Source organism: Patagioenas fasciata, unplaced genomic scaffold (genome assembly GCF_037038585.1).
Source record: "Patagioenas fasciata isolate bPatFas1 unplaced genomic scaffold, bPatFas1.hap1 Unplaced_300, whole genome shotgun sequence".
Classification (NCBI taxonomy): domain Eukaryota; kingdom Metazoa; phylum Chordata; class Aves; order Columbiformes; family Columbidae; genus Patagioenas; species Patagioenas fasciata.
In genome coordinates this window covers 1-8,131 of record NW_027288734.1, presented here as the reverse complement: position 1 = coordinate 8,131, position 8,131 = coordinate 1, and the positions used below count along the sequence as shown (strand labels likewise).

Below are 8,131 nucleotides of genomic sequence, written 5' to 3'. Positions count from 1 at the left end.
TTGTAGATCCCACCTTCACTGTTCAAAGCACTGGCTGTCAATGTGTTTTCTGGTGTTGTCACTTCTTTCTGAACAAAGACGACAGAGGTACACAGCTCTACTGGTATTGTCTGTTTTATTTAAACATGGAACTTTAACTTGAAAGCTTAGAAAGCTGTGGTCTGTGGTATATCTTTGTAATGTTTGTAAATTCTTATGCAGATACTCTTATGCCAACCAGCACGAACTTTTGTGAGTGTGAACTGCTGTGCAGTTAGAAAGAAGAAAGGTGTGTGAGCTAAACCAGCAGGAAGGCTGCAGCCGTGTAACCTGGGGGGCGCAAGCGGCACGAAACGGGCTGCAGCGGCGGAGCCCTCGGTCCCGGGCTGTCCCGGGCAGGCGGCAGAGCCCTCGGTCCCGGGCAGACGCAGCCTGAAAGCTCCCGGCCCCGCCCTGCGGGCGGACAGCGCCGCTCTGCGGCCGCCGGTGGCTCCGGGACGGGGGGCGAGGGGCAGGGGGGGCCAGTGCCGGGCGCGGAGGCGGGGGGGGGGGGGGGGGGGCGCAGCCCGGTGGCGGACGCGGACGGGATTGGCTCCTGCGCGGGATGGGCGGGGACATGCTGCGTAAGTGCGCGGGCCGCGGAGCACGTGCCGGCGGTGCGGCGGCTGGAGCAGCGCGCGAGGAACGGCGGGGCCGGCGGTGAGCGAGGGGCGGGCGGACAGCGGGGAGACTGGACGGGGCGGCCCGGGACCGGCTGAGGGGCGAGGCTGGAGGGTGACAGACGGGCTGGTTTCGGAAGGAGGAAGGCGAGGGGCAGCCAGCCGCAACAGCGCGGCCCCAGGCCGGGGCGAGGGGGAAACACGCGGGCGGCTGTGAGGGAAGGGAGCCCCGCGCTGAGCGCTGCGCGGGGCTCGGGCGGGGCCGTGGGGCGGAGGGGGAGCCCCCGTAGTGACACAGGACAGAGGGAGGAAAGCGAGCGGGAGGGGGCAGCGGCGGGTCGGGAGCGCCAAGGGGGGGCGCGAGGGGCGGGGGGGGCCGGGAACGGAGGGAGCGGCGGAGGAACCTGAGGGCGGGACGGCGCGGGAGGAGCTTAGGCGGGAAAAGCTGAGGTACCTCGGGGAGGGGATGATATCGGGGGAGGCTTTGACAGGAAAGGCTGAGGTACCTCGGGGAGGGGATGATATCGGGGGAGGCTTTGACAGGAAAGGCTGAGGTACCTCAGGGAGGGGATGATATCGGGGGAGGCTTTGACAGGAAAGGCTGAGGTACCTCGGGGAGGGGATGATATCGGGGGAGGCTTTGACAGGAAAGGCTGAGGTACCTCAGGGAGGGGATGATATCGGGGGAGGCTTTGACAGGAAAGGCTGAGGTACCTCGGGGAGGGGATGATATCGGGGGAGGCTTTGACGGGAAAGGCTGAGGTACCTCGGGGAGGGGATGATATCGGGGGAGGCTTTGACAGGAAAGGCTGAGGTACCTCGGGGAGGGGATGATATCGGGGGAGGCTTTGATGGGAAAGGCTGAGGTACCTCAGGGAGGGGATGATATCGGGGGAGGCTTTGACAAGAAAGGCTGAGGTACCTCGGGGAGGGGATGATATCGGGGGAGGCTTTGACAGGAAAGGCTGAGGTACCTCAGGGAGGGGATGACATCGGGGGAGGCTTTGGCGGGAAAGGGTGAGGGACTTAAAGGAGAGGACGGAAGGGAGAGAGGTTTTGGTGGTAAAGGCTGAGGTACCTCAGGGAGGAGATGGCATCGCAGAGGCTGCAGTGGGAAATGCTGAGGTAGCTCTGGGACGGGATGGCACTAAGGTGTGGTTTCAAAGGGAAATGCTGAGGTACTTTGAGGAAAGGATGCTGGGCTAGGAACTATGAACACATCAGATCGGTTAAGAGAATGTTGATGACAGAAATTTCTACAGTAAAGTATTCCAGCAAAGACAGGGAGATGAGCAAAATTATATCAGGCCTCCTAGGATTCCTGCAGATTAGGGGTCAGGGATGATGAGGTTGTTAACTCGGTCCTAACTTTTTCTTTCTCTCCTTCTCTTGCAGCACCAGACTGAATGGAGAAGCAAGTGGATGGGAAGTTCCTGCGCCACGACACAGATCACATTTATCGCTCTCGCCCTCCGAGACCCGGAGAACCGAACCGTTCTCATCGTGCCTTGAAGTAACCTCTGCTCATGCGCTTCTCCCAGGGAGAAGGCAGAATGGGAGTGACTCACCACGTTAAACAACAGGGTGTACATTCTGCAGCTTTCAAGCCCAGCTCTGCGTTAGCTCACCCCTGCAATTTTGCACCGCCCACGCAAATTTGAGTTGTCGCTGGTTGTTGCAGCGTTTGGCTTTGGTGAGGACAGCGTGTGTTTGTCAGCAGTTGGTGTAGGGTGGAATCTTGAGGAGAAAGTGATATTTCCGTGCCAGAACTGGTTGGTGTTTGCATGGTATTGTGGTAGTTGTTCCCACAGGTGATCAGTGCTGGAGTGTTATTGCAGGATGAGGGGATTTTGAAGGCTTGTCTGTGAGATGCACTAGAGGCAGCAGTTGCAAACGAAAGGCTGAGGTGTGGAGAGTTTGTCGGTGGGTTTTGGACAGTTGTCAGTTGAAAGTTGGTTGTTTGCAGGTGAGGTGTAGAGCAGAGGGTGAAGCTGACTTTGCCTGGGCGGCGCAACTGGATGGGTGTGCAGAGCTGAGGAGAGCGGGCTTCTGCGGGTGACCCTAAAGCTGGAGAACCAGCCAGCGGCAGCTCCAGACAGTCCCGCTGCCGAGCTTGGCCGTGTAGGGCCAGTGCCCTGGGGCACAGGGAGTGTGACCCTCCGCAAGCACCCAACAGCAGGTGAGGACTGTGGGGATTTGTACTGAGCTATGATATCTCTAAGGCATGTGCGAGGGGCCGGGGCCAAGGCAAGGTGGGCTCGTTGTGGGGTGTGGGGAGGTGTCAGCCCCCAGACTCAGCCCCTGTCTGATTGTAGTGCCCTTGGGCTGGTGTAGCTCAGTCCTCTGTGTGTTTCTCTTCAGGTGGAGCAGCGTGCAAAGGAAAAGCAAGGAAGGAGAGGAAGGTGGTGAACCTATGAGGAAGAGTGTAGCGAATCTGGCGTGGACTCACGGTAAGGTGCCATGAGAGACATTTATTACAAACTCAGGTTTGCATTTATACTCGCTATGATGCTTGCTCAAGCATTTGCTCTTTAGCTAAGTTAGACATTACATGAGCGAAGTAACTGCCATATACGCATTTTTTTCTATAGTAAGCTGTCCCTCTGTCCCTGATGTATCAGTCCTGTATCCTGTATCTTAGTAGTCATAATTTTTCCCCAAGTAGATGAATATTTGCAAGCAGCTTTATCTCCAGTCGTTACCTGTTCATATAATTCTCATTCATCTTTGTGCCATGTCTCCAACTGAAATGTACCAGTTGTAGGAAAGTCTAGCACATGATTAGCCATCCATTGTAATAAACTCACCAATCAGACCCCTGATACATCCTGATTTTGCGTTTGTAGCGCATATTGAAGGACATCCAGGGTTTGTCTTTGCTTAAGGGATAGCTTCCCTCCCATGGTTCCCAATCGCTCACCTTTCGTTGGTGGTGGGCGCGCACTGTCCTGGTTCCCGGTCCTGTTTCCTGGTTCGATTGGGCTTCGCTACCAGAGCGGCTACTGCCTTTATAGGCACACTGAAAGTCCCTGTTCCAGGGCGCCATTTGTAGCGAATGCGGTACGGACTCTCTTTTAAGGTGCAATGAGAGATGTTTATTACAAATTCAGGCTTGTGTTTATACTCGCTATGATACTTGCTCAAGCATTTGTTGATTAGCTAAGTTAGTCATTACATAAGTGATGTGTTTTGTGTTCCCACCAAAGTCACTGCCATAAACACCTTTTTTGTCTATCACAAGCTGTCCCTCTGTCCTTGATGCATCAATCCTGTATCAACTCCTCTGTCCTTGATGTATCACATAGCATACAGTCCTTTGTTCTTGTATTTTTCCACTAATGCTTGTTCTCATGCTGTTGACTCTTGCAGTTTCTCATGTGCCCGGTCTTCCGTGTACTGACACAGAAGAGCGATCACGAAAGAGGATTGGAGCGCACCTGTGAGTCAAGCAGAGTCAAGAAAGAAGATGACAGTGGTGGACCTGTGAGTCAGGAGGGGACAAAAGAGGAGAAAGGTGATGGAGCTACGAGTCAAGAGTGAGGAGGAAGATGGGCAGGCTGAGCCAGCGAGAAGGAGAATGTATCCTTAAGCACAGGGAACGATCTGTGATTAGTGCGTCCCCCTCCCACCCCTAGACACCGTGCTCGGGGGTAAAGTGGCAAAATGGGAGCAGGGGCTGTTGGCTGTGTTTTGGGAGGTGGGGGTGGTGAGCAGGGGCTGGGCTCTTGGACTTGGGAGCAGTTAAGGGAGCAGGGTGGTCATCCCTTGGGAGGTGTCTGTCTGCCAGCAGGTAAAGGAGGGGGAAGAGGATCCTGCCGGGGTGAGGGCCTGGCCAGCTCTCCACTCCCAGGGCTCTTGATGCTGGTGTGGTGTGTTGCTGTAAGTGCCAGGGGTGACTGGCAAAGAAAGTCTTTGTGGGGTGCATGCTGGGAAACTGTGCTGCTACGGAGGGGCTGGGTTGGTGGGAAGGCCTGTGCGGGGGGCCGGGGCCAAGGCAAGGTGGCCTTGTGGTGGGGTGTGGGGATGCGTCAGCGACCGGACTCGCCCCCTCGTGTGACTGTACGGGCCTGGGGTGGGTATATTTTTGTTTTCTGTGCATCTCTGTTCGGGTGGAGCAGCTCGCAAAGGCGAAAGCAAGAAGGAAGAGGAAGGTGGTGAACCTACGAGGAAGAGCGATCAAGAAAGAGGATTGGAGTGCATCTGCAAGTCAACAGGGATCAAGAAAGAAGATGGCGGTGGTAGACCTGCGAGTCAGGAGGGATCAAGAAAGAAGAGGAGGAAGGTGATGGAGCTGCGAGTCAGGAGTGAGGAGGAAGAAAATGTCCCCCTTGGGACAGGGACCTCCCTGTAATCAGGACTGCGCCCTCCCACCCCTGGAAACTGCTCAGGGGCCCAGACATCCATGGGAAGGTTGTGTCCGACAACACGAGCCAGATCTTCAGCACTGGCTGCTGTTCAGCTGGGACCAGGGGCTGCTGGTGGGGTTTTGGGAGGCGGGGTGGGTGAGTAGAGGCTGGGCTTTTGTACTCATGAGTGGTTGAGAGAGAGGGCTGGACACCTCTTGGGAGGTGTCTTGTCTGTCTGCCATCAGCTAAAGGAGGGGGAAGAGGATCCTGCCGGGGTGAGGGCCTGGCCAGCTCTCCACTCCCAGGGCTCTTGATGCTGATGTGGTGTGTTGCTGTAAGTGCCAGGGGTGACTGGCAAAGAAAGTCTTTGTGGGGTGCATGCTGGGAAACTGTGCTGCTACGGAGGGGCTGGGTTGGTGGGAAGGCCTGTGCGGGGGGCCGGGGCCAAGGCAAGGTGGGCTTGCTGTGGGATGTGGGGATGCGTCAGCGAGCGGACTCACCCCCTATGTGACTGTACGGGCTTGGGGTGGGTGTATTTCTGTCTTCAGGGCATTTCGGTTTGGGTGGAGCAGCTCACAAAGGCGAAAGCAAGAAAGGAAAGTAAGGTTGTGAACTTACGAGAAAGAGTGATCAAGAAAGAGGATTTGAGTTCATCCGGGAGTCGAGGGATCAAGAAAGAAGAGGAGGACGGTGATGGACTTGCATATTGAAAATGAGAGGGAAGATGGGCAACCTGAAGCATGGAGCACGGGAATGTCTCCTAGAACAAAGGGACCTTTCTGTAATCAGAGATCCCCCCTCCTACCTTACAAACTGAACAAAGAGGACTGCGAAAGGGAGCGCTCTGACAGGACAAGAGGTATCAGTAAATCTGGCAAGAGGACAGGGGGGGAAGCGCTCTGGCGGATCAACAAGTCTCAATATATGTGGCAAGAGGATGATGGGGTAGAGTTCACCAGTGGTTCAAAAGTCACCCAGAAAAAGGGGAAGAGGATGTCAAGGGGGGAGCGCTCTGGTCGATCACAAGACTCTCCTAAAAAACACACCAGGATGGTGGTGGGGGGGAATGTCCTATATGGGACAAGGGGTCCCGAGAAATCCAGCAAGAGGATGGTGGGGGGGAGCACTCCAGCAGACCAAGAATGTACTAAGGAAAGGCAAAAGGACGGCAGGAGGAGAGACCCAGTGGGTCAAGAGGTACCGAGAAATCCAGCAAGAGGACGACAGGGAGGAGCTCTTTAGCAGGCCAAAATCCCACTGAGGAAAGGCAAGAGGACAGCGGGGGAGAGCGCTCCAGTTCTTCAAGTGACTTCCCAGGCAGAAGGCAGGAGCATGGCGGGGCAGGACTGCGGCAGGTCAAGAATTCTCAGTCTGGCAATAGGATGGCGGGGAGGAGCGTTCCAGCGGGAGAAGAGCGCCCTGACTAGAGGCAAGACGAGGGTGAGGGAGAGCACTCGGACGTGTCAAGAAGACTCCCCCAAAAAGTGCAAGAGGAAGGCCGGTGGGGAGAGCAATCCAGCAGATCAGGAAGTCTCAATAAATGTGGTAAGAAGGTGGCAGGTGGGAGCTCCCCAGTGGTTCAAGAGGTCCCAAGATATCCAGCAAGAGAACTGTGAGGGAGAGCGCTCCAACAGGTCAAGCGGTGTCAAGAAATCCAGCAAGACAATGGTGGAAAACGCTCCGGTGAATCACAAGATTCCCCCCAAAAAAGGCAAGAGAATGGTGCAGGGGAGCACTCTGGTGGATCAAGAAGCACCCAGGAAAAGGGGAAGAAGATGGTGGGGGGGAGCACTCTGGTTGGTCACAAGACTCCCCCAGAAAACACAAGAGGGTGGCAGGGGGAACGCCCTAATGGGTCAAGAGGACCCAAGAAATCCAACAAGAGGACGGCGAGGGGGAGCGCTCCAGCAGATCAGGAAGTCTCGATAAATGCGGTAAGAGGATCGCGGGTGGGAGCCCCCTCAGTGGTCCAAGAGATCCCAAGAAATCCAGCAAGAGGACGGCAAGGGGGAGCGCTCTGGCAGATCAGGACGTCTCAATAAATGCGGTAAAAGGATGGTGGGTGGGAGCCCCTCAGTGGTTCACAAGGTTCCAGGAAATCCAGCAAGAGGACGGCGTGGGGGAGCGCTGTGGCAGATGAAGAACCCTCAGTACATCTGGCAAGAGGACGGTGAGGGGGTGCTCTGATGGGTCAAGGTTGCTCTGAAAAAAGCCCAAGAGGGTGGTAAGGAGAAGCTCACCGGTGATTCACGAATCACCCAGAAAAAAGGGAAGAGGACAGTGCGGGGGAGCTCTTCAGTTGTTGAAGAGAATCCCCAGAAAAAGGCAGGAGGATGATGAGGGGGAACACTCTGGCGGGTCAAGAAGTCTCAATAAGTCCGGCAAGAAGACGGTGGGGAGGAGAGCTCGTGTGGGTCAAGAGGTCCCAAGAAACCCAGCAAGAGGACAGCAGGGGCGAGCGCTCCGGCAGATCAGGAAATCTCGATAAATGCAGTTAGAGGATGGTGGGTGTGAGCCCCTCAGTTGTTTAAGACGTCCCAAGAAATCCAGCAAGAGAACTGCGAGGGGGAGCGCTCCGGCAGGTCAAGCGATGTCAAGAAATCCAGCAAGACAATGGTGGAGAACTCTCCGGCGAGTCACAAGACTCTCCCAAAAAAGGCAAAAGAATGGTGCAGGGGAGCACTCTGGTGGATCAAGAAGCACCCAGGAAAAGGGGAAGAGGATGGTGGGGGGAAACGGCCTGGTTGGTCACAAGACTCCCCCAAAAACCACAAGAGGGTGGCAGGGGGAACGCCCTAATGGGTCAAGAAGTCCCAAGAAATCCAGCAGGAGGACGACAGGGAGGAGCTCTTTAGCAGGCCAAAATCCCACTGAGGAAAGGCAAGAGGACAGCGGGGGAGAGCGCTCCAGTTCTTCAAGTGACTTCCCAGGCAGAAGGCAGGAGCATGGCGGGGCAGGACTGCGGCAGGTCAAGAATTCTCAGTCTGGCAATAGGATGGCGGGGAGGAGCGTTCCAGCGGGAGAAGAGCGCCCTGACTAGAGGCAAGACAAGGGTGAGGGAGAGCGCTCGGATGTGTGAAGAAGACTCCCCCAAAAAAGTGCAAGAGGAAGGCCAGGGGGAGAGCAATCCAGCAGATCAGGAAGTCT

At 56.0% G+C, this 8,131-nt stretch overlaps 1 long non-coding RNA gene across 3 annotated transcripts; it reads left to right on the top strand.

Moving 5' to 3' along the window:
* Positions 1 to 625: 625 nt before the first annotated feature.
* Positions 626 to 8,060, top strand: LOC139826845 (uncharacterized). Of its 3 annotated transcripts, XR_011736968.1 has the most exons (5): positions 626 to 678; positions 2,034 to 2,817; positions 3,000 to 3,088; positions 4,008 to 4,288; positions 5,533 to 8,060. It is a non-coding gene; the product is annotated as an uncharacterized lncRNA (long non-coding RNA). The 3 variants fall into 3 exon arrangements; XR_011736969.1 differs by lacking the exon at positions 5,533 to 8,060 and having other exon boundaries at positions 4,044 to 4,526; XR_011736967.1 differs by lacking the exon at positions 5,533 to 8,060 and having other exon boundaries at positions 4,008 to 4,525.
* The last annotated feature ends 71 nt before the right edge of the window (positions 8,061 to 8,131 follow it).